This window comes from Pipistrellus hanaki, assembly GCF_964339955.1.
Source record: "Pipistrellus hanaki genome assembly, chromosome: 8".
NCBI lineage: Eukaryota > Metazoa > Chordata > Mammalia > Chiroptera > Vespertilionidae > Pipistrellus > Pipistrellus hanaki.
This window is the reverse complement of record NC_140510.1, coordinates 68121959-68144853: the sequence shown is the minus strand read 5'-3', so window position 1 is coordinate 68144853 and position 22895 is coordinate 68121959. Positions and strand designations below refer to the sequence as shown.

The following is a 22895-nucleotide window of genomic DNA, read 5'->3' as shown; positions in this document are numbered from 1 at the left end:
CCGCGCGCAGCCCGCGGCCCCGGCCCCTGCCCCGCCGCAGGGGCGCGCCGCACCTGAACCCCGCTCCCTGTCCCCCATTGTTCTGCCTCCGCCTCCTTCCCCGAGGAGGCCACCCGCGTCCCTCCAAGGAACCGGGGGGCCAGCGAGCAGCCGTGGGCCGGAGAGATGGCCGGGGCGCAAGGAAGGTCGGGGTCCCTGTGCCCACGGATCCGCGGGGCGAAGTGAGAGCAACTTGGTTCGCGCGCCCCCTCGCCTCGCTCCAGATCCCGAAGCCACAGCGGGGCCGCCCGCCCTGCGCGCACTCCGGGGGCCGGGGACTCGCCGCAGCACCGCCTCGCCCCGCCGCAGACCCCGCGGGGACCCCGGCACAAAGGCGCGCGGGGGGCGCACGCTTCACCGCCCCCCGAGGGCCGCGCGGACCCGGCGGAAAGGGCAGGGGAGACGGGGAGGGGGAGAGGGAGCGAGCTCTCCGTACCTTGCCGGGCGCCCTTGCCTCCTCGTCGTCCTTTCTCCGCGGCGCCGGGACGCGGGCCACCGGGAGGGTGCAGGTCCCGAGAGCCTGTCCCGCAGCTGCGCCCCCTGCGCTCGGGCTCCGTCCTCCACGCGCGGCGCCGGGGCTGCGGTGCGCGCTGGGCGGCGAGCGGAGTGCGGGCGCCGCGGAGCGCGGGCTGCGGCGGGAGCTCGGCCACTCCCTCCCGGCGGGGCCGGCCCAGGGGCGGGGGCGGCGACCTCGCCGCCGGATTCGCCCCTCCGCGCGCCCGCGGGACCCGAGCCGCCGCCTCCCGGCCGCTCACCTCCGGCCTTCCCTGTGCCGGCCGCACAGCGCCCCCCGGCGAGCGCCAGAGGCAGCGCCGCACCCCGGGGCCAGCCCAGATACGACTGGAATGGAAAAGGAAACGGGGCGGGGTCGATTCCCCCGACCCTGACCCCCACGTCCCAAAGGAAGGCGCGGTCCTTGTGCCCCTTTCACGCGCCGACTGACTCCCGTGGAACCAGGGGCGGGGAGAGGCCGGAGGGTTGGCAGCGAGGAGCCAGCCTGGGGCCAGTGCCTGCCCAGAGCGGGATGTTCCCGGTCCTTCCTCCTCTTCCAGGTTAAAACGTTTAATACCCAAGAATATCATAAAATACTCACTTATCCAATAAAGGGGGGAAAGTATCGATGGCAAAGTGTGCTTTCAGGGGTAGGTTTTTCATATCGATGAGCCCGCTTCATCTCGCTTGAGGCTACGTAGGCACTGGCCAATTCTGTTACAGAAAATAAAAGATGGTTGAAAAGTTCAAATGCCCATTTACGTGTGAATACGGGGCAGTGATCTGCATGTCACTTAGGTTGGAGCCCTCACTCCAGCCTGCCTCTGGCCGCTTTGCAGAATTTATTTGTATTATTTAATTATTTATTAAATCCTTATTATTGAAAGTATTACCTATATAGTCTGTCCTCTTTCCCCCTCTACCCCCCATTGACCCCTTCTAGCCAGTCTCCCGCCCCAGGCCTTCACCCCGCTGTGGTCTGTGTCTGGGGATTATGCATCTATGTATACAAGGTCTTCAGCTATCTCTTCCCGCCCAGCCACCCTCCCCGCCTTGTGAAAACACGTGTGCTGAAATATTGAATTCAGGTTGCGTCATTGAAATCGATGTCCTCATGCTTGCCACTTCCTGCAGACGAACCAAATTGTTATTTGACTTATTTTTAATTAAACTTGTTCTGATTCCTATACATTATTGAACTACATTTATTTTTGTTATTCCTTTTATATGATTCAACATGCCAGAACGGAGATAGACCGTTGGAGGAGAAATGAATAGTATCGTCACCTCTTTGTGGAATTCAGAACAAGCTGCCCGACGCAGGTCCCGGTTTCCTCATCCCCAGGAGGGAGGGTGCCTGTCCAAACTGACTCAGTGGGTGCGTTGAGGATTACTTGACTCAGGTGTTAAAAGCCATGTGGGCTGAGCAATCGTCACTCCTGGCTCTGGCTATTTTGTCCTATAATGAAACGAGGTGCCATAAACGGGGCCAGGTTTCAATGGGCTGACCTATATCTGGAAACTGTCACTAAAATGAGGTGAACCAAGGATCAGACCATATATAGCAACTCCGTCCCCACCAGCAGCAGGCCACAGGCACTGGGGTTTGTCAAATGCCACCGGTGGAGTTCGGAGAAGAGGCAGTCGTGTGTGTGTGTGTGTGTGTGTGTGTGTCCCCCGGACAGCATCTGTGGGAATGCCCATCATCGATGACACCAACAGGTACCAATCCAGGTCTGCGGAAGGCAGGAGGATGGTCTCAGCAAGACAGACGAGTGCCAGGCTCTGGTGTCTTTTTCTACTTTCATCTTCATAAAATCCTGGGCGGCAGGTTCCTCTCATTGCTTAAAGACCAGGAAAGCCAAGGACAGACAGGGCCTCCCGCTAATCCGTGGCTCTAAGATCTGTCCACCCAGCTGTTAGCACGCCTCCCATGAAGGAGTGGAGGCTACTGCCTTCCCAATATGGGCAGGACTTGGTGACTTGATTCTAACAAATACAACGGAGCTGAAGCGATGCTATAGTCATAACTTTTGTGTGTGTTTTCTTATGTGGGTGTTTTTGTTTTTTTTGTTTTTTTGTCATAAACTTTGATTCTAGCTTGTAAAAGGAAGTGTAGCTTTAAAAAAGAAATATATATATATATATATATATATAGTTGATTTCGGAGAGGAAGTGAGAATGAAACACTACTGGTGAAAGAGAATCATGGATCGGCTGCCTCCTGCACGCCCCCTACTGGGGATCGAGCCCACAACCCGGGCACGTGCCCTGACCGGGAATTGTGACCTCTCAGTTCGTGGGTTGGTGCTCAACCACCGAGTCTCACCAGCCCTACAGGACTCATGTTCTCGTCCTTAGTTATTTTACATCACCTCGAATGAGTGAAGGGCCTTCTCTTTCTAAAAAAATCTGTCTTTGTGTTTGCCTTTCTGCCCTCTCCTTAGCTGCCTACAAACAATGTTCACCCATATATCCTTTGAGACCAAACTCAGTTCTCACCTCTTCCTGACCATCTTCCTGAATTGGCTTCTGCTTTTGTTACTATGGTAACATCTTGATGCCCCATCCTTGCGGTATCCTATTAATTTGCTCCAGTTTGTGAAATCTTTCCGGTCGTTTTCTTATAAATGCTGGCCTCTGCCACTAGATTAAAGGAATAATTCCATTTGAAAACACAGGGGCATGAACATAAGAATGCTTTACAGGGCTGACTGTGTTCCAGAAAGTGTTCTGACTGATCTGTGTTGTGTTCACTTATGTAACCCTCACAGCAGCCCAGTGCAATAGTTATTATTACTATGGTACATCATTTTACAGATGGTGAAACTGAGGCAAAGACATATTAAGTTACTTGTTTAAGGTCACCCAATAACAACATGAGAGCCAGGATGTGAATGTAGACAATCTGGCTTCAGGCCCAGGCTCTTACCTCAGAGCTACATGTACCACGTCCGCTCACATCCGTGAGCATTTCATCTGTGAGCTCCTTCTTTTTTCTCTTATCTTTGAAAACAGTACAGTCATCCTCAGTGTCCCCTTCAGATACTAAAACCCTCGGATACTCAAGTTCCTCATAAAAAATGGCGTAGTCTTTGCATGTAACCTACACACATCCTCCGTATATTTTAAATCGTCTCTAGATAACTTACAATACTTAAGTAATCACCTAATGGAAATACTGTGTAAATCACATGTGTCAAACACAAGGCCCACGGGCCAAATCCACCCCTCCAGGCCTTGCAATGTGGCCCGCACCGAGCTGTCATCACTGCACTCCGCTGTCAGTTTATGACATTGTCAGTTTATGACTGTTCAGTAAACCATTCGGCCCGCGATTTAGGCTGGATTTTAGATTTTGGCCCCTTCTCTGATTGAGTTCGACACCCCTAGTGTAAATAGTTGTTGTATTGTGTTGTGTAGTGCGGTGGTCGGCAAACTCATTAGCCAACAGAGCCAAATGTCAACAATACAACGATGGAAATTTCTTTGGAGAGCCACATCTTTTAAACCTAAACTTCTTCTAATGCCACTTCTTCAAAATAGACTCTCCCCAGGCCGTGGCATTTTTGTGGAAGAGCCACACTCAAGGGGCCAAAGAGCCGCCTGTGGCTCGAGAGCCGCGGTTTGCCAACCACTGGTGTAGGGGATAGGGATAGTGATAAGAAAAGGAAGTCTACACGTGCTCGGTACATCCACAACCACTGTAGGCCTGGCTGTAAATGCATGTCAGCAACAACGCCGCCTTCTTCCCCAAATATTTTCAGTCCGAGGTGGGCCGGATCCCAGGATGAGAAACGTGCAATGCGCAGGGCCATCTGTGTTGTCTGATCGCTTTAGTACACATCCCCGAGTCCAGAATCCTGCTCCAAAAGTGGTAAGCACTGAATGCATATTTCTTAGCTTCATTCAAAAGGAAACCTCTTTATGTATTTAAAGAGAGCCTTAGAAATAAATGGTTACTGCCCAAAATGTTATTGGAAATTCAAATTAGGCATTATAAAAAATATTTCAGTAGCATTTTCTGCCTCCAGGGCTCGGCAACAAAATCACAATTCTTACTCTAAGTATTTAAACATGGGTAGGTAGAAAGTAGCTAGGAGAATGGATCTGGGAAGTTCTCATCACAAGAGGAAAACAAAAAATGTTATAACTCAGCCCTGGCCAGGTAGCCCAGTGGGCTGGAGCATTGTCTTGATGCACCAAGGTTGTGGGTTCAATTCCCATCAGGGCATAAATGGGTGGAACAACAAAGTCAATGTTTCTCTCTTTCCCTTCGCCTAAAATTAATCAATAAATAAAATTTTAAATGTAACTGCCCAGCTGGTGTGGCTCAGTGGTTGAGTGTCAACTTATGAACCAGAAGGTCACGGTTTCATTTCCGGTCATAGCACATGCCCAGATTGCAGGCCTGATCCCCAGTGGGGAGCATAGAAGAGGCAGCTGATCCATGATTCTCATCATTGATGTTCTCTCTCTCTCTCTTTCTCTCTCTCTTCTCTCTCTCTCTCTCTCTCTCTCTCTCTCTCTCTCTCTCTCTCTCTCTCTGCCATTCCCTTCCTCTCTGAAATCAATGAAAAAGTATATATTAAAAATAAATAAATGGCCCTAGCTGGTTTGGCTCAACAGATAGAGAGTCGGCCTGCAAACTTACGGGTCCCAGGCTCGATTCTGGTCAAGGGCACATGCCGGGGTGCAGGCTCGATTCCCAGTGTGGGGCGTGCAGGCAGCAGCCGATCCATGATTCTCTCTCATCACTGATGCTCCTATCTCTCTCTCCTTCTTCCTTCCTCCCTGAAATCAATAACAATATACGCAAACAAACAACAAACAAAACACATTTCCACGTATTAACAACAGAGATAGCATGTAGCCCACTTTTAGGGACCACTGAACTAAGTAAACCAACACGGCACTTGGAAGCATCAGCCAAGGCCTAGAGCAGGTGCGCGCGTGGGTCAGCCAGGTCCTCGGCCTGCCTCTTCGGGGGAAGATGAGCGTCCCCGAGGACAAGACTTGCGTCTCTCCCGCTGCCGTGTCCCCAGCGCCTCGGCCCACACCCGGTGCTCAGTCAACACCGCTGAGCTGACGAGCAATCCCATCCCTCAGTGCGATCTTCGGTGCAGGAAGGCGCCCACTAATCTCAGTCATTGTTTCCAGATGGATCTTAGCACACGCTCAAGCCTCCCCACAGCAGGCCGAGCAGAAGCCTTGCTGAGGGGCCACGGCGACCCTCTCCTTCGACTCTGAAAAAGCAGGATTTCACAGACGAGCACAAGGCACAGCTCGCCGTGTGGACAAGCTGCCCAGCTCCCAAAGCACGCGTGGCCCTGCCCTGCAGACGACACTGCACCAGGCCGCAATGTCGGGCGGCTGAGCGAAGGGAGCAGACACAAGTCTTAGACCAGTGGTCAGCAAACTCATTAGTCAGCAGAGCCAAATATCAACAGGACAACGACTGAAATTTCTTTTGAGAGCCGAAAACCGACTTCTGTGCATGGGCCACGATGTTTCAATCGCCCTGTACGTGCGCGCTCACACATGGTATTTTGTGGAAGGGCCACACTCAAGGGGCCAAAGAGCCGCATGTGGCTCTCGACCCGTGGTTTGCCGACCAATGTCTTAGACTCTCTCTCCGGGTCCTCCTGCCAGGCCCCACCCCAAACCTCACCCACCCCAACCCTCCCCTGCCCGTGGGTGCTTGACAAGCCTCTCAACATAGTCCCAGTCGACGAGATCAAATACTAAAGAAACTGGAGCCGGGACCGGTTTGGCTCAGTGGATAGAGTGTCTGCCTGCAGACTCAAGGGTCCTGGGTTCAATTCAGGTCAAGGGCATGTACTTTGGTTGCGGGCACATTCCCAGTGGGGAGTGTGCAGGAGACAGCTGATCAATGTTTCTGGCTCTCTATCCCTCTCCCTTCCTCTCTGTAAAACATCCATAAAATATAGATTTTTTTAAAAAAAGAAAAGAAACTGGAGTCTCTGTTAAACCGGGGCCCTATGGGCCGTGGCATTCCAAGTTGTACTGACAAGTTATATTCTTCATGCAAACAACGTCCAAGTTTGGGGGATAATAAACATGAATTCTTTTTATAATCAGGGGAAAAAAACAACAAAGCTATTTTTGTCTTAAACAAAACATGGAACCGTACAACTTCTTTGGTTGTTTCTCTGGATCGGCCCTCGTGAGACAATAACCTTCGCCGAGGACTACTAGAGCCTGTCCGCCAGCACGGCAGCGCCGGCATGTGCTCGGAAGGAGCAGAGCTGGAAACGCGCCTGCGAGTGCGAGAGCGTGCTGAGGACCCACAGCCAGCTCAGCTCTGCAGCTTCACACGCACAGCCCTGGGGTCTCTTCACTGCACACTCTTTTTTTACAGATGTATATATTTTTATTGATTTCAGAGAGGAAGGGAGCAGGAGACAGAGGTAGAAACATTCATGATGAGAGAGAATCATGGATCAACTGCCTCCTGCGTGACCCACACTGGGGATGGAGCCCATAACCTGGACACGTGCCCTGAACTGGAATCAAACCACGACCTCCTGGTTCACAGGTCAACACACAACCACTGAGCCACACCGGCTGAGCACCTTCATTGCACGCTCTTTAATGGAAGAGGACCTTCTTTCTATTTCATAAGCCGTGGGCCCCCAGGGCGTGGGCATGTACGTGTGGGAGGCTTCCGTGGTGAGTGGGGTGCAGGGGGAAGTCCTCCTTCCCAGCCTGCTGCTTGGCCATGACGGCCCCTCAAAGGAGAATTACCGCTGCCCTGCAGAGGGCAGTGCATCTAAGATCCGTGGGCCACGGTGACAGCCTTGCCTTCGTGCAGAAGAGAGAATAAAGTCAAGGTCTTTAGTGGAGCTGCTAGGAATGGGGGCCAGGGGCCTGTGTCTGCGAGAGCCCTCAAAACGGAGTGGCCCACTGTGCACCTGTGAGAACTTACCTATGGAGTCTGCAGATTCCCATGAGCTGCTGCCTACGCCAGTTGCTATGGCAGCACCGTAGTTCTACCTGGCTTCCACTCTGATAGCTCCTCCATGACTCTCTGCTCATAAAAGGAGCCCTGCAGTTCGACAACGAAAACCCCCAGTCCCCGTCACTGTGCTGAGGCGTCCAGGGGACGCCCACCTTGGTCACCCCAGGGGGCGGTAGCCATCAGTGCCCTGAGGAGGGGAGGATCCTGTACCTGGACTGTCCGCAAGTTCCTAGAAAAAAAATTGTAAGTAAAATGTTGTTAGAATAAAAGTCTGCTTGGAAGGTGGAAAGGTTCAAAAGATTGAGCTGTGATCCTCTGGCAAAGGGGGCTCTATCTGACCCGAATTCTGAGGTAATAAGGTTGCATTTTTAAAAAATATATTTTATTGATTTTTTTACAGAGAGGAAGAGAGAGAGATAGAGTGTCAGAAACATCAATGAGAGAGAGTCATCGACCAGCTGCCTCCCACCCGCCCCCCACCGGGGATGTGCCCGCAACCAAGGCACATGCCCCTGACCGAAATCAAACCCGAGACCCTTCATCCGCAGACCGATGCTCCATCCACTAAGCCAAACCGGTTTCAGCTAAGGTTGCATTTTTTATGTTTTCTGCTAAGGGAGCCTGGGTCTTAAAAGCTCTCCCCCACCACCAAGTTTGGAAAAACTTAGCAATGATTTCTCACCTCTCTTTCACACCTTCCCCCTTTGCTCCTACGACGGCATTAAAACTGATCTTGCCAACATCCTCAGTGACCTTCCAGCGATTACTTATTATTATTATTATTATTATTATTATTATTATTATTATTATTACTATTGGTGGTGGTGGTGGTTGTTTTGGAGAGAGAAGAAGGGAAAGAGAGAAACATCAACTCCTTGTTCCACAACAAATAGCAACAAATGTTTAAAAGAAAGCCAATTTGGAGGCATAGGGGATGGGTGGAAGCGGAAGAGGGTATAGGGGGATAAATGGTGGTGAAAAACATAAAATAAGAACAAAAATTATTTAAAAAAAAAAAAAAAAGAAAGAAAGAAAGAAAAGAAAAAAGAAAGGCAAGTTCTTATTGTGTGTTTTTTTTTTTTTAATATATTTTATTGAATTTTTACAGAGTGGAAGGAAGAGAGATAGAGAGCTAGAAACGTCGATGAGAGAGAAACATCAACCAGCCGCCTCTTGCACACCCCCTACCGGGGATGTGCCCGCAACCAATGTACATGCCCTTGACCGGAATCGAACCCGGGACCTTTCAGTCCACAGACCGATGCTCTACCACTGAGCCAAACTGGCTTCGGCGGCAAGTTCTTATTGTTACTCAGCCTTGGAACTGCCACCTCCTATTCTTCTGGTCTCTGCTCTCATACCGTAATGCTACAGAATGTGCATTCCTGTGAGCACGAATACACACAACTTATCAGGAGGTCCCCTCATGGTCTCTAGCACAACCTCAGAGCCAGGACCTATGTGTCTCCTACGCTTCCTGCCCAGGTCAGTCCCTAAATGTGTTAATCAATGAAGCTGTAAACTCTGGGAGAGATACCGGGCCACGTTAGCTGTTTATCTCTTGCTCCCGGGGTGGAGGAAGACGACAGTGGCCCAGGACCGATGGCATGTCATCTCCTCGTACTTGTTCATGCCTGGGCACTCCTCAGTCAGGCCCAGGAGAGCAGCCACTGCAGCCGTAGCCAAGGCCACCGGGATGAGCAGCTCTGTGCGGCCCAAGCCCGCAGGGACAGTGCCTGGTTACCGGAGCCTGGTTACACTGGTCCCATCCACCCCCAAACGGAAGTCTTTGACCACGGGTATCTCACCGCAGGAAGCAGCGTGCACACACACTCATCAGTAGCACCCCATACATCTCTGCCCCACGCGCTGCCGGTGACAGAGCTATCTCAGCACAGCAAGCGCGGGGCTGTGCGTGCAGACACGGCTCCTGTCACCTGGCAGCAATCATGCCCCACAGGTAAGGCATGGAACCCAAGGCCCCAGGGACGCCCACAACCAGGAGGATCTTCCCTGAGGGGCCAACGGGTTCTGCTTCCTGTCTGTTTTCCTAGCAAGCTCAAATATTTTTTTTAAAATATATTTTATTGATTTTTTTTACAGAGAGGAAGAGAGAGGGAGAGAGAGGGATACAGAGTTAGAAACATCGGTGAGAGAGAATCATCGATCAGCTGCCTCTTGCACACCCCCCACTGGGGATGTGCCCGCAACCAAGGTACATGCCCTTGACCGGAATCGAACCAGGGACCTTTCAGTCCGCAGGCTGACGCTCTATCCACTGAGCCAAACCGGTTTCGGCCAAATATTTGTTTTTTAATCCTCCCCTGAGGACATCCTTGTTGATTTTATTTTTTAAAATATTTTTATTTATTTCAGAGAGGAAGGGAGAGGGATAGCAAGGTAGAAACACCCATGATGAGAGAGAACCATGGGTTGGCTGTCTCCTGCATCCTCTTCCCCTGGGAATCAAGCCAACAACTCAAGCATGTGCCCTGACTAGGAATCAAACCATGACCTCCTGGTTCATAGGTTGACACTCAACCACTGAGCCACGCCGCTGGGCCATGCCTATGGATTTTAGAGAGAGGGGATGGGAGAGAGAAAGAGAGAGAGAAACACGGATCAGTTGCCTCGCATACTCGCCCAGACCAGGAATGGAACCGCAGCCTTTTGGTGTAGGGCACGCTGCTCTTAACCAACAGCCACACTAGCCAGGGCAAGATTTTGTATTTTGACATTAATTTATCTAAAAGAAGGTAAATGGAAAGAAAGTTAATTATAAAACCCACCATGTGCTGCCCAGTTAGGAAAGCACCATCAGGTCACCCTGTGAGGTACTTTTCATAGAACCCCTTTTCGGCCACAGCGCCGTCAGATGTGTAAGCCCCGTCCAAGGCGCCGTCGGCTGTAGGAGGCTTACGGTGCGTATACATGTCGGGAGGAAGCCTAGGGTAAGATCGTGCACAACATGTCCTCACTCCCCATCCCCCCAAGAACTGGTGGTCTGAGCTGCTGCTGTGGTGTTTGCTGCTGTTGCTGGACTTTTTTCTGTTTGTTTTAGTTATTCTTTCCACCTTTACTGTCTTCCTACCTCAACCCCTCGTGCCCAGGAGGTTTAGGTCCTTTTCAACATTGGCAGGATGACGAATATGCCAGCCTGCCAGTTCCCATGGCTGATTGAGTCGCGTACAAGGAAGAGTCCATTACCCTGTATACATCTGCCAACCTCATTAGCACAACCATCAACCCAACTCTGTGTATTCACCCTGTGAGGAGTCTTTATGTAAATCACACTTTCTTTCTTTTAAATATTTTTTATTGATTTTTTTTTTTTTTTTTTTTTTTTTACAGAGAGGAAGGGAGAGGGATAGAGAGTTAGAAACATCCATGAGAGAGAAACATCGACCAGCTGCCTCTTGCATTCCCCCTATTGGGGATGTGCCCGCAACCAAGGTACATGCCCTTGATTGGAATCAAACCTGGGACCCTTCAGTCCAAAGGCCGACACTCTATCCAGTGAGCCAAACCTGTTAGGACTGTAAATTATACTTTCAAGATTGAAGCGATTGCTTGAGGATGATTCCCTCTCCCACAGCTCATATTCTCCTCTACTAGAGTTGTGTAAACTGTTATAACAAGTCACCATCCCAAACGGAGATGGCGCAAACGCAGTCCTAGCTTCTCTCTTGTGCAGGGGCCCGTCGGGAGATGGCATCCTTGTTCAGAGGCTGCCTTCCTCCAAGAGGTGATTTAGGAACCTCGCTCATCCCCTCTAATGACTGTCCCCCGGAATGATAAGGACTTGCTGTCATCCGGCTTATGAAGACTTCCCAAGACCTGAGATCTGAGAGGTTCTGAGGTTGTAATTCCTCAGTTGGTTTTAGAAAGATAGGACTCAGGAGCAGCCAGAGGGAGAGATGCAAGGACCAGGTGTGCAGACAGAGGGTGGGGCTTCCAGGCCTGCTCAGCACAGGAGCTGCCTCCACGTGGTCACCGCCCCAAAAGGAAGCTCCTGCTGTTTGTTCTTCTTATAGGCTTTTCCATATATATATATATATATATATATATATATATATATATATATATATGTGTGTGTGTGTGTGTGTGTGTGTGTGTGTGTGTGTGTGTACATATATACACACACATACATATATGTATGTGTGTGTATATATATATATGTATATATATATATATATATATGTATTAATGATTTCAGAGAGGGATAAAGAGATAGAAACATCAATGATGAGAGAGAATCATTGATTGGCTGCCTCCTGCACACCCGCTATTGAGGATCGTGCCTGCAACCTGGGTATGTAGCCTTGACTGGAATTGAGCCCAGGACCCATCAGTCTGCAGACTCACCCTCTATCCCCTGAATCAAACCAGCTAGGGCTCTTCTCATAGTTTTGAGTCCTCTATTTCAGTCAGGGCTCTGTTAAGAAAACAGAAACCACAGTAGGTGTTTCAAACAGAGGAATTTAATACAGGAACTTGTCATTCATGTGATGGGAGAACCAGAACCAAGGGGTTAAGTGGGGATGGTGGAAGTGACCCGAAGATTAACAACAATCAGAAGCCACTATCTCTCCCCTCAACCCTGCCCTCCCCCGTCCCCCCATCGGGCCATCCACTTCCAGGGCTGAAGAGAGAAGGTGGTGTTATCAGAATCTGGAAGACAGAACTATCAGGGAGAAGGCAGCAGCTGGGAGGGAGAGCCCCTGCCAGGCCCTGAGGCCACAAAAGAAGGAGCTAGCCAACAGCAGCTGGAAGCGAGGGAGAGAAGCAGCCCAGGCCAGAGACCCACTCACCAGAAAGAGAGGAGGCGGAACTCCCTGCTCTCGCCTCCTCTCACCCCACACTCTCCCATGATGCCTCCATGATGCCTCCCATGATGCCTCCAAGGGTACCTCTCATGGACTCGCTGTCGGGGAAGCCGGAGAGCAGGGAGCTCTCTGTGAGAGAGAGTAGAGCACAGGCCAGAACCATCAGGCAGCCATCAGCACACGCCTCTTTGTGAAGACGGCGCTGAGAGGAATCGGGAGGAAAGCCACATGGCTGAGGAATTCCTCGAGGATAAGGCTGTTATCACCGGACAGGAGCGCGCCTTGTCTCCCACGCTGCTGCTGGCGGTGGACTGCTTGCGATATCCAGAGAAAAGGAATGTTCTGAGACTCGCACGGGAGGACATGAGGTGGTCGAAGGCTTTTTTTCTGTGGAATTACACCCTGGGTTCCCGAAGTCCACTTTGCTTCAGTTCAGTCATAGAAGACGTGTAGCCGGGCCTGCAGTGGAGCCAGAATCAGAGCCAGTGTCCAGAGCTGCCTTCCCAGACTAGAGCCAGGTCCGGTCCAGCAAAGGCTAGCTGAAGTCCTCTGCACACGGGGGCCGCATGACCATGGGTGAATGCCAGGAACCAAGACAGAGTGCCCTGAGAGCCCAAGAAAGCAAATCCCTTTATTCAGAGGTCTATGTATCCCCAAGTTTCCTTGCACTTGCACTGGCCATACCCATTCTGGCCAATGACTTCTCTTTCCAGGTGTGACTGCCAGCAGGCACCTTCCCCAGTCCTCCCAGTTTTCCTGGGTGTGAGTCTTCTTCCCCATTGTTGGATCCTTGGTGGGGTATGGAGGGTGAAACTCCAGCTTCCTGGCCAAGATGCCCCAATGACGAGCCCATGACGTCTGACATCCCCTTCGCCTCTTTCCTGTTATTATTAGCGAGCTAATTACACGAGATCAAGGACAAGGGAAGGGAGGTCCGATGAAGGAAAGTAGGGAAGGAGAAAGGGGTGGCAAGGCAGGAAATCAGGAGGAGATGGACAAGACGAGGAGGGAGCTCCCTCCCAGAGGCCCCATGGCTACCCCCCTGAACAGCCCAACCCAAGAAGCACAGAGCATCCAGGATGGTAGAAACCAGCAGGGAGCAAACTGAAGTCCACACTTGGATGCTATTGAAGTGTTTTTAGATTTGATACATCTTTGATTCACATTGATGTGAATTTAATTCTTTCCTGTCAACACGAAGCATAGCTCTCTTCCAGGAGACTCGGGAAGGGATTTCAGAAAGCCGGCCACGGCGGGTCCCCGTGTGGGGTTCGCAGAGAGAGTGGAGGAGGCAAAGCAGCAGAAAAATGCATGTGGGGGGAGGGTGTGGGAGGAGGGAGCCCCAGGGATTTCTCCAGTCATACTTGCTCATGGCTGTTTCAGATTAAGGCACTAATTTTGGATCCTGGGATAAATAAGGAAGTTCCTTGAGAAGTAGGAGACGATTGCTAAGAGCACAGCTCTGCCTGCAGTAAGTGGGGAAAGTCTGTTCACACGCACACCAGGCTTGTGTATTTTGCAGTGTTCTTGTGTTTGCAAAAGGAACCCAATTCACACTATTTTTCTTCCCATGTCCTGTTTGTCTGCTCGTGTAATTAAATAACCATCACTTCCTTGATGCAAGTGTCTTTTTATTTTTTTTTTAACACATATTTTCATTGATTTCAGAGAGGGAGGGAAGGAGAGAGAGAGAGAGAGAGAGAGAGAGAGAGAGAGAGAGAGAGAGAGAGAGAGAGAAGTAGAAACATCAATGATGAGAGAGAACCATGGATCGGCTGCCTCCTGCACGCTCCACACTGGGAATTGAGCCTGCAACCTGGGCCTGTGCCCTGACCAGAAATTGAACTGTGACCTCCTGGTTCATAGGTCGATGCTCAACCACTGAACCACGCCGGCTGGGCAGTGAGTGTCATTTTAGAATCAGCTAGCCAGGCGCCCTGGAGTCCACGCCCACTCTTTCAGGCACCATTTGGTGCGCTCCTATGGGCTCCACTTGCTGGGCCAGACCAAAGCGTCTTGGCCCAGCGATGGGCTTCAGGTAAGAGCGTGGCAGCAGCAGGTCCCTGTGGAAACAGGTGACGGTTTTGAAGAAGGCAGGTGTTTGGGGTCAAGTGGAGCCTCCAGCACAGGTAGCGGGAGTGCTGAGCCAGGGGCCGGAGTTTGCACAAATCCCACTTGATCGGCCCTTGCTCAGCTGCACACGAACGGAAGCAGAGCGCCTGCCCGAAGCTCTAAGTGTCTTACAAAACCATCTCGCCAGCAGGAAGGCCTCATCTAGGAATGGTTTGCGTTTTCGCTTCTGTTTTCTGAGCCCCTGGAAGAGAATATTGCTATGGGGAAATTCCCATTTAATACTCAGTCTCATCAGCGGAGTTATTGATAGGAAGTAGTTCGAGGCAACCATTCCTGTTAATGCCTCCCCGTCACAGAGCCAATGAAATGCTGATCTTCTTTAGGATTTCCTAAAACAGTAGCTCCAGTCCTACCCTTTCAAATGCTGAGAACATGCCGTTTCTGAACACGGCTTCTCAGCTGTTCCTGTTGTAGCTTACAGGCTACATTTCTCAAGCTCTTGAAAATACGGGTCCACGGGAAGGGAGAGAGATGTTGGCACACAGTAAGCCTGAGAGACCATTCCCACTTTAAGATGTTTGTGATCATCAGCTAAATCAATAATTAATGAGTTATTAGCCTAGTGGTTCCTTTCTCTTTACCTCTAAAGCTCCTTAAAAAGGTAGTTATTATACCTATTAGAGGCCTGGTGCACGAAATCCATGCATGGGTAGGTAGGATCCCTAGGCCTGGTCGGTGATCAGGGCCGATCGGGGCCTTCCAGCTGCTGGCTGGGGCCTCCTTCCCCAGCTTCCTTCGCTCTGCGCAGCCTCCTGGTGGTCAGCACACGTCACAGTGAGCAATCGAACTCCCAGTCTCCTGGTAGAACTACTGAGGGGACACTTTGCATATTAACCATAGATAGATAGATAGATAGATAGATAGATAAGTTTTCAAATGCCTATGATAAGCCAGGCACTTGCTTCATTTAGTGCTCACAAAATCCCTAAGTGTCAGGTAAATTAATCATGCCCATTTTAGAGAAATGGAAATTGAGATTCAGAGAGATTAAGTAATTTTCACAAGAGTCACACAATTATTAAGCCGTGAGCTAGGATTCACACTCTTGACTTCAAAGCCCACGCTCTTTTTTTTTTTTTTTTTTAAATCCTTATCCGAGTACCATTTTTTCCCCATTGGTTTTTAGAGCATGGAAGAGAGGAAGAGGAAAAGAGAGAAACATGGACCAGCTGCCTCCTGTATATGCCCCGACCAGGGATTGAACCAGAAACCTAGGTACTGTATGTTCCCTGACCAGGTGCCAAATCCACAATCTTTTTTGTTCACAGGACTATGCTCCGACAACTGAGCCACCGGCCAGGGCTCTGTCCTGATTTTAATCCACAGACTACCAAACGCCCTTCTTCCATCAGCCACCTCCCTGCTGACTGAAGTGTCTTTTTCTAGGTCAAGGGTGGGGAACCTTTTCTCTGCCCGGGGCCATTTGGATATTTATAGCATCATTCTCAGGCCATACAAAATAGCATCATTCTCAGGCCATTCAAAATGATCCACTAAAAAAATTAGTCAGGTGGGCAGGGGCTGGACAGGGGGGATAAAGGAGTGGGGATGCAAAAGGGTGGGCGGGTGGGGGGAGACATCTGTAATACTGTCAACAATAAATAAAATAAGTCAGTAAGGATGGGCAGTAAGCCCAGCTGAGCCTGGCTCCGCCCAGCACCAGACAGAGCAGAGAGAAGTGGGCAAACAAGAAGACTTGTCCACTTGGATATAAGCTTACTTATCAAACATTTAATTTTCTCTATGTATGGTTAACAATAATAATTTACAAATAAGGGGGGAAAGGAGACTGCTATATTTGGTCAAACATTTGATTAACGCACCCCTAACGCCCTGGCAGGGCCTGACTAAGTGATTTCGAGGGCCTTAAGGTGGCCCCTGGGCTGGATGTTCCCCACCCCTGCTCCAGGTGTTCTCAGTTCTTTCTCAGCTATGCCACGGGGCCTGGAGTTGTACTTCAAGATGCGCCGGCAGCGTGCCTCCATTCGCCTGGAGTTCATGCCATTGGGCACCTTGGCTTGTCCCTCCCAGCGGTCTGACTCCTGCCGTTACCAGCTCTGCCTGGTCCTGGCTGGAGGAGGAGGAGGAGGAGCAGAGGGGTGAACATCCCCCGTGCTGCTGGTCTGGCTTGCTCCACGCCCTGCACCAGGGACCCAATCTCACTCAGTGATGCAGGCACAGCAGGGCGAAGAGGAGGCGAGAGGGAGGAGGGGAGCGAGGGAGACAGGACATGCTACAGAATCACTGCTCCATACAACTAACCACAGCACTCACTGCTCCCCAACAAGTCTGTTCGCGTGAACGGTCTGATTACTCTGACAGAGCAGCCCGAGCCCCCTACATGAGCTTCTCCCAGGGAGACATGGAGATTCGGTCACTGTCCCCACGCAGTCTCAGCGCACCTCCCGCCGTCCTCCGAGCTGTCTCCTCGCTGAGAGCTTCAGATGGTGAGGGAGAGCCAGTCAGCCAGGGCAGGGCAGCAGCTCCAGGAGGCCCTCCCCTGCAGCTGCTTCTCATCCTGGGAGGCCTGGCCCAAAGGACCCACTTCAGACGGGCGAGCGACAGAGGCAGAGCCGTGCTGCCGGTGTGCTGCCGGCCTGCAGAGATGCTGCCCGCCTGTGTTGGAGGCGGAGTCTGCGCTGAAACCGCTCACTCCCAGCCCCAGGCCAGGCCCCCGCTGCAGGCAGCCCTGGGCGATGCAGGAGGCTCATGGCTTCGGAGGGCTCCAGACGACAGCTTGTGTGACCCCAACAACTAGCAGCACCCCCAACACGTACTGATCAAGCCTGTAGCGATGGATCCTAAATGAAGGCATTACCCACTGGGCCTTTTATTTTTCTTAATCCTCACCTGAGGAAATGTTTATTGATTTTTAGAGAGAGAGGAAGGGAGGAGGGGGGGGGGGGGGAGAGAGAGAGAGAGAGAGAGAGAGAGAGAGAGAGAGAGAGAGATTAGTTGCTTCCTCTGACTGGGGATCAAACCTGCACCCTAGGTGTGTGCCCTGACTGGGAATCGACCGCCATCCTTAGGTACATGGGACGATGCTCCAACCACTGAGCCACCCAGGCCAGCCAGCCAGCCACCACTCTTCAGACACCACGTTACTCATTCCACCCATTCAGAATACTATCTCCCCCAGAGAACTCAGTCCAGAAGCAACCCCACCGTTCATTCCAGAAAGGGGCTTCTGCGGTAGCATTTTCCAAAGGCTTTTTCCTGGCAAGTGCTGCCCGTTTCCCCAGAGAGCTCTGCCGAGCGGCACGGTATACCCTTGGGACCCAATTAGTTCCACAACTTAAACCAGTGGCTCGCGAGCCACATGTGGCTCTTTGGCCCCTTGAGCGTGGCTCTTCCACAAAACACCACGGCCTGGGCGAAGTCTGTTGAAGAAGTGGCATTAGAAGAAGTTCAAGTTTAAAAAATGTGGCTCTCCAAAGACATTTCAATCGTCCTGTTGATATTTGGCTCTGCTGACGAATGCGTTTGCCGACCACTGGCTTAAACCACTCCGAGGCCTCTTCACACGCCCATTCTTGTTAGTGCATCAGAAGAGAGTTTCATTAGATAGAACCATTTTTCTGCTTAGCGTGCTTTTGATTATTGTTATGGAAATGTGAGCCAAAATAAGGAAAAATTCCTGTGTCTTGGATGGGGTCTCCCCTTCCCCCTCCTTTTAACCTATTTATATCCTCAGAGGAGAATAACAGTTGATCTCAATCTGACAGAGTGGTTTCTGCTATTCCTGTTGCCTGATTCTGAAAGTGAGCTACAAGGCAGTATCTGAAGAACATATAGGCGAGGCGCTATGCCGTTGTCCTTTTCCATGGGGTGTGTTTTCCACCTTCTACGACGTGCGTGAAGGAAAAATAATGTAACACTCTCCAGGACCCCATTCTGCCTGTCACACTCGTAGGGGTGTCGAACTCAATCAGAGAATGGGCCAAAATCTAAAATCCAGCCTAAATCGCGGGCCGAATGGTTTACTGAACAGTCATAAACTGACAATGTCATAAACTGACAGCGGAGTGCAGTGATGACAGCGCGGTGCGGGCCACATTGCAAGGCCTGGCGGGCTGGATTTGGCCCGCGGGCCTTGTGTTTGACACATGTGGAGAGGGTACTATGAATGAAGAAAGGGTGCGCGGAATGTTCCAGAACGTTCTGCCAGCATCTTCGCCCTCTTCCTGACGGCCCCTCCCAGCTCCCTTCAGCTCTCTCCAGCGGATGGAGGCTCCTTTGGGACCCAGCAAATGTTTCCCATCCCAGCACAGGTCTTTGTAGGACGTCCAGAAAAGGGGGAGGGAAGTAAAAATATTTTCCCAAGTCAGGAGGCTTCTGGTCCAGAGGAACAAATGTGGGATCTGGAAGGACGCCAGGCAGCTTCCTGGAAGTGGAACAACCCAAGGCTCCTCTCATCTCTAAAGCGTGTCTCATTCATGGAGGCAGCCTGAGCCAGTAAGAGAGAAACTTCGAGAACGCAGCAGCCTGGGTCACACGGGATAAAACACTCTCTTGGAGAGCAATCTGCTGCTTAAAAGAATTCTTAATGCCTCCCACTCTCCTTTCTTTTTCTTTTCTTTTTAGCTCATCGCTGGTTTTATGGTTCCACGGGCGACTCAGTTGCTATTACACCCAGGGGTGAGGCGGGAATTATCGTTATCATCTTCACGTATGGAACGCCTATTTCAAACCCCTCTTAGACACACTTCCTGCCAGGACCTTCTCCCCGTGGGGCGCTGTGACCTCCCGCACTGCATCCCGCATGGCATCCTGAGCAGGGCTCGGCAGGGGGCCTGCCTGGACCAGCAGGGGGGCCATCCCAAATGAAGCAAGAATTTCTTTTGTTTGTTTTTGCAGGAGAGGAAAGAGATTGTGAAATAAATAGCACGTCCTGCTAGAGAGAGAAGAAAAGCTGCAGCCGCTTCTTCTCCTCACCTTGGGGAACCCAGAGGGGAGAAGGTGGTTCCTCCGAGGGCCCCACTGAAACCCCAGGAACTACGGAGTCCACAGCCCCCACTGGGCCCTGGTCTGCTCCCCTGTTAAAGAAAGTGGCTTAAAGACCATGGAAAGCGCCAGGACAAAACTGCCACCCACTAAGTTCTCATTGGACATGCGCTTGTATTCAAAGTGGAAATGGGCCCTAACCGGTGTGGCTCAGTGGATAGAGCGTCCGCATGCAGACTGAAGGGTTCCAGGTTTGATTCCGGTCAAGGGCATGTACCTTGGTTGCGGGCACATCCCCAGTAGAGGGTGTGCAGGAGGCAGCTGATTGATGTTTGTCATCAGTGTTTCTGACTATCTTTCTCCCTTCTTCTCTGTAAAAAAAAAATCAATAAAATATATATATTTTTAAAAACAATGAAGTGGAAATGGCTCTGTTAGATACTGCTTATAAGAGTTCATGATGTGCAGTTAGAGTTTATTCTGAAAGTCAGAATTCCTGGGGTGGTGTGTGGTGGGGGGAGCATTTGATCCGGCACTTTCCATGGCTCAGTGTCTCCCAGCAAATAGGTCGGGATTGGCTACTGTGGCTGAGCTGCTCCGGGAGGCGGGCGAGAGGCGGGGGCCGGGACTCAGCGCCGCTGAGGGCGTTCACAGTCTAGAGGAGAGCATGCTGCACCCAGGAGCCGCAGAGCACGTGGCACGTTCTGTCATAAAAATAATTGCGCCCATTATTTATCGATTGTGCTTTGGGATGGGTCAGCATGTTGCAAATATTGTCCAACTTGTCTGTCACAACAATTCCATCAAGTAAATGCAATTATTCCCATTTATAAATGAGGACACCATTAATTAGCTAGTTAGAGAGGCTATCTAGCTCATCCCGGGTCATGCAGCTAATTAATGCTAAGGCTGGAAATTGAACTTGAGCTGTTTAAACCTAAATTCTATGTCCTTAACCACAACACTGTATTGCCTCCTTAAAGTATAATATTGAAACAGTATATATTATTTTTATTAAAATAATGAGCACATTATTATTATTAATTATTATTATTATTATTTTGTTTTGCTGTTGTTAATCTTCACTCGAGGATACTTTTTCCATTAATTTATAGAGAGCGTGGAAGGGAGGGGGAGAGAGAGAAAGAGAAACATTGATGTGAAAAAGACACACTGATTGGTTGCCTTCCACACATTGGGCTAGGGAATTGAACCTGCAACCCAGGTACGTGCCCTTGACTGGGAATCAAACCTGGGACCGTTGGGTGTGGGGGCTGATGTTCTAACCACTGAGAAACACCAGCCAGGGCAATCATGAGTATATTGTTAAACATAGATAGTAACACTTATGGAGGAACTCGCTAGATAAGACTGCCCAGGAAAGATCGGAGATACATTGAAAAGAAAATAACATTTGAGTTAGTCAACAGAGCTATTTCCATGGATATGTCATAGATTAGAATCGAGTATACACTCTACTTAATTTTCCACCCCACCCAGCTACCAGAAACCTAATTTTCAACCTCTTCTAACCTGCAAGACATTTCCACATTTCTTTCACCAATTGTGCTAGATTTGTCACTGAATATGTTTGGTCACTGAAACTCTCAAACCACTGTCCCCTTTTAAGGAGGAAGCAAAAATAACACATACATACACACACACACACACACACACACACACACCCTAATATATCAGGAGCTTCTTTAAATAACAAACTTCAATGGCTCAGGCTAAATTTCTTTAATCCCCTATAATAAAAGCCTAGATGGCACAATGCCCTCACACAATGTCATCACAAGATGGCTGGCAGGGGAGGGTGGTTGGGGGAAATCAGGCTGGCAGGGGAAGGCAGTTGGGGGTGACCAGGCCTGTAGGTGAGGGCAGTTGGGAGGGGGCCAGACCTGCAGGGGAGGGCAATTGAAGGCGAAATCAGGCCTGTAGGGCAAGGTAGTTGGAGGTGAGATCAGGTTGGCAGAGGAAGGCAGTTGGGGGTGACCAAGACAGCAGGGGAGAAGTTAGGCATCATTCAGGTTGGCAGGGAAGCAGTTAGGGGGTAATCATGCTGGCAGGCAGAAGCAGTTAGGGGTAATCATGCTGACAGGCAGAAGTAATTAGGGGTAATCAGGCAGACAGGCAGGCAGCCGAAGGAGCAAAGCCTGGGTCCGGGGTGCCAGAGGGAAGCCAGTGTCAACAGCTGAAGGAAGAAAGGCCTACTCTTGTATGAATTTTCGTGCATCAGGCCTCTAGACCTATAATAAAAGAGTAGTATGCAAATTGACTGTACCTCCACTATACCCACAAGCCATGCCCATCACCCAATCAGGAGCAAGTATGCAAATTAACCCAACCAAGATGGCTGCTGCCACGGAGCGAGCAGGATGCTTGGGTTTCCCCAGCAATGGAGAAAGCCAAGCTTCCCACACACCCTGGCCAGCCCAGGATTCCATTCAAGGCTACCAAGTTTGAATTATAGAAGATAAATAAATCCCAGATTCTAGGACCTTCACTTGGGTCACCAGGAGGTGTGGATGGCCTGCAAACCACCATAGGCCCCTTGCCCAGGCTACGCCATGCCCCAAAGGAACCCCTACCCCGATCCAGGACACCCTTCAGGGCAAACCAGCTTGCCCCCACCCTTGCACCATGCCTCTATCTTATCTAATAAAAGAGTAATATGCAAATTGACCATCATTCCAACACATAAGATGGCTGCCCCCATGTGGTCAAAGATCCTGCCCCCATGTGAACACAAGATGGCCATCACAAGATGGGCAGCAAGGGTGGGCAGTTGGGAGGGACCAGGTCTGCAAGGGAGGACAGTTGTGGGTGATCAGGCCAGCAGGGGAAGGCAGTTGGGAGGGACCAGGCCTGCAAGGGAGGGCAGTTGGGGGCGATCAAGCCTGCAGGGGAGGACAGTTAGGGGTGACCAGGCCAGCAGAGGAGGGAAGTTGGGGGCAACCAGGCCTGCAGGGGAGGGCAATTAAGGGCAAACAGGCTGGCAGGAAAGAAGTTAGGCATCAATCAGGCTGGCAGGGGTGATCAGGCTAGCAGGCAGAAGTGGTTAGGGGCAATCAGGAAGGCAGGCAGGCGAGCATTTGGGAACCAACAGTCCTGGATTTTGAGAGAGATGTCCCAGATCGGAGAGGGTGCAGGCTGCACCACCCCCCCCCCCCCATGCACAAATTTCATGCACCATGTCTGTAGTGTATTAATTATGGTATATACTACAATGTTAACACTGACTACTTTTCATTTTAGAGGCTCCAAGTTTATGAGTGTAATCAATCTGTTTACTTCTAAATTTGACAAGTTTTCACAGATGAACGTCTGTCCCTGTTAGCAGTGTATATTTAAAATAATAGGCACCAACCTTGGCCGGTGCCTATTCTAGGAAACATTCTAGGAAATGTTAACAGCATATTTATCACCATTTCTATGCCTCACATTTAACTTTTCCACACACTGCAGTCAGCCTT

At 50.6% G+C, this 22895-nt stretch overlaps 1 protein-coding gene across 3 annotated transcripts in view; it reads right to left on the bottom strand.

The window, feature by feature from the left end:
* The window catches only part of MYO1B (myosin IB), a 129317-nt gene extending 128603 nt beyond the window's left edge, over positions 1-714 (bottom strand). For 2 of the 3 annotated variants that reach the window (XM_084892117.1, XM_084892120.1), the window contains exon 1: positions 476-714. The gene's annotated coding sequence lies outside the window, so the exon portion shown is untranslated. The remainder of the gene's footprint in view (positions 1-475) is intronic. The other variant, XM_084892122.1, reaches the window with a different exon arrangement.
* Between the last annotated feature and the right edge of the window lie 22181 nt (positions 715-22895).